The 2500-nt window shown below is 40.6% G+C and overlaps 3 non-coding genes across 3 annotated transcripts; all 3 read left to right on the top strand.

Moving 5' to 3' along the window:
- The first annotated feature begins 625 nt into the window (after nt 1-625).
- On the top strand, nt 626-744 carry LOC132149902 (5S ribosomal RNA). The gene has a single exon (XR_009435159.1). It is a non-coding gene; the product is annotated as a 5S ribosomal RNA (ribosomal RNA).
- A 462-nt stretch (nt 745-1206) lies between these two features.
- Nucleotides 1207-1325, top strand: LOC132150161 (5S ribosomal RNA). Its single transcript, XR_009435404.1, has one exon. It is a non-coding gene; the product is annotated as a 5S ribosomal RNA (ribosomal RNA).
- A 984-nt stretch (nt 1326-2309) lies between these two features.
- LOC132151003 (5S ribosomal RNA) lies at nt 2310-2428 on the top strand. Its single transcript, XR_009436171.1, has one exon. It is a non-coding gene; the product is annotated as a 5S ribosomal RNA (ribosomal RNA).
- Nucleotides 2429-2500: the final 72 nt, after the last annotated feature.

Here is a 2500-nt window from a genome sequence, read left to right as displayed (position 1 = left end):
TCTGATCTCCAAATCTAAGCAGGTTTGGGCCAGGTTAGTACTTTTGGATTTTTTCAGTAATTATCTAATAGGCCTGGTTAGTACTTTTGGAAATTTTCACTAATTGTCCAATAATCTTGAAAAAAAAAAAAAGAGTCAATGCCCGACCTCAGAATGTTAGCAGGTTTGGGCCAGGTTAGTACTTTTGGATTTTTTCAGTAATTATCTAATAGGCCTGGTTAGTACTTTTGGAAATTTTCACTAATTGTCCAATAATCTTGCAAAAAAAAAAAAAAGAGTCAATGCCCGATCTCAGAATGTAAGCAGGTTTGGGCCAGGTTAGTACTTTTGGATTTTTTCAGTAATTATCTAATAGGCCTGGTTAGTACTTTTGGGAATTTTCACTAATTGTCCAATAATCTTGCAAAAAAAAAAAAAAAAAGAGTCAATGCCCGATCTCAGAATGTAAGCAGATTTGGGCCAGGTTAGTACTTTTGGATTTTTTCAGTAATTATCTAATAGGCCTGGATAGTACTTTTGGGAATACCAGGTGCTGTAAGCTTTTGGGTTTCCTTCCCTACTTATATAATGCACTGGCGATTATAGTGGCTGATCTTTAAATAGCCCTCTCTTTGCAGCCTCCTTCGCTTACGGCCATACCAACCTGGCTATGCCCGATCTCATCTGATCTCGGAAGCTAAGCAGGTTTGGGCCTGGTTAGTACTTGGTTGGCAGACCGCCTGGGAATACCAGGTGCTGTAAGCTTTTGGGTTTCCTTCCCTACTTAAATAAAGCACTGGCGATTATAGTGGCTGATCTTTAAATAGCCCTCTCTTTGCAGCCTCCTTCGCTTATGGCCATACACTCCTGGCTATGCCCGATCTCAACTGATCTCCAAATCTAAGCAGGTTTGGGCCAGGTTAGTACTTTTGGATTTTTTCAGTAATTATCTAATAGGCCTGGTTAGTACTTTTGGAAATTTTCACTAATTGTCCAATAATCTTGCAAAAAAAAAAAAAAAAAAAGTCAATGCCCGATCTCAGAATGTAAGCAGGTTTGGGCCAGGTTAGTACTTTTGGATTTTTTCAGTAATTATCTGATAGGCCTGGTTAGTACTTTTGGGAATACCAGGTGCTGTAAGCTTTTGGGTTTCCTTCCCTACTTATATAATGCACTGGCGATTATAGTGGCTGATCTTTAAATAGCCCTCTCTTTGCAGCCTCCTTCGCTTACGGCCATACCAACCTCGCTATGCCCGATCTCGTCTGATCTCGGAAGCTAAGCAGGTTTGGGCCTGGTTAGTACTTGGTTGGGAGACCGCCTGGGAATACCAGGTGCTGTAAGCTTTTGGGTTTCCTTCCCTACTTATATAAAGCACTGGCGATTATAGTGGCTGATCTTTAAATAGCCCTCTCTTTGCAGCCTCCTTCGCTTATGGCCATACACTCCTGGCTATGCCCGATCTCGTCTGATCTCCAAATCTAAGCAGGTTTGGGCCAGGTTAGTACTTTTGGATTTTTTCAGTAATTATCTAATAGGCCTGGTTAGTACTTTTGGAAATTTTCACTAATTGTCCAATAATCTTGCAAAAAAAAAAAAAAAAAAGTCAATGCCCGATCTCAGAATGTAAGCAGGTTTGGGCCAGGTTAGTACTTTTGGATTTTTTCAGTAATTATCTGATAGGCCTGGTTAGTACTTTTGGGAATACCAGGTGCTGTAAGCTTTTGGGTTTCCTTCCCTACTTATATAATGCACTGGCGATTATAGTGGGTGATCTTTTAATAGCCCTCTCTTTGCAGCCTCCTTCGCTTATGGCCATACCATCCTGGCTATGCCCGATCTCAACTGATCTCCAAATCTAAGCAGGTTTGGGCCAGGTTAGTACTTTTGGATTTTTTCAGTAATTATCTAATAGGCCTGGTTAGTACTTTTGGAAATTTTCACTAATTGTCCAATAATCTTGCAAAAAAAAAAAAAAAAGAGTCAATGCCCGATCTCAGAATGTAAGCAGGTTTGGGCCAGGTTAGTACTTTTGGATTTTTTCAGTAATTATCTAATAGGCCTGGTTAGTACTTTTGGAAATTTTCACTAATTGTCCAATAATCTTGCAAAAAAAAAAAAAAAAAAAGTCAATGCCCGATCTCAGAATGTAAGCAGGTTTGGGCCAGGTTAGTACTTTTGGATTTTTTCAGTAATTATCTAATAGGCCTGGTTAGTACTTTTGGGAATACCAGGTGCTGTAGGCTTTTGGGATTCCTTCCCTACTTATATAATGCACTGGCGATTATAGTGGCTGATCTTTAAATAGCCCTCTCTTTGCAGCCTCCTTCGCTTACGGCCATACCAACCTGGCTATGCCCGATCTCGTCTGATCTCGGAAGCTAAGCAGGTTTGGGCCTGGTTAGTACTTGGTTGGGAGACCGCCTGGGAATACCAGGTGCTGTAAGCTTTTGGGTTTCCTTCCCTACTTATATAAAGCACTGGCGATTATAGTGGCTGATCTTTAAATAGCCCTCTCTTT

This window comes from Carassius carassius, chromosome 9 (assembly GCF_963082965.1).
Source record: "Carassius carassius chromosome 9, fCarCar2.1, whole genome shotgun sequence".
Classification (NCBI taxonomy): Eukaryota; Metazoa; Chordata; class Actinopteri; order Cypriniformes; family Cyprinidae; genus Carassius; species Carassius carassius.
The sequence above is the reverse complement of the archived record's forward strand: the minus strand, read 5'-3'. Positions and strand labels throughout refer to the sequence as shown.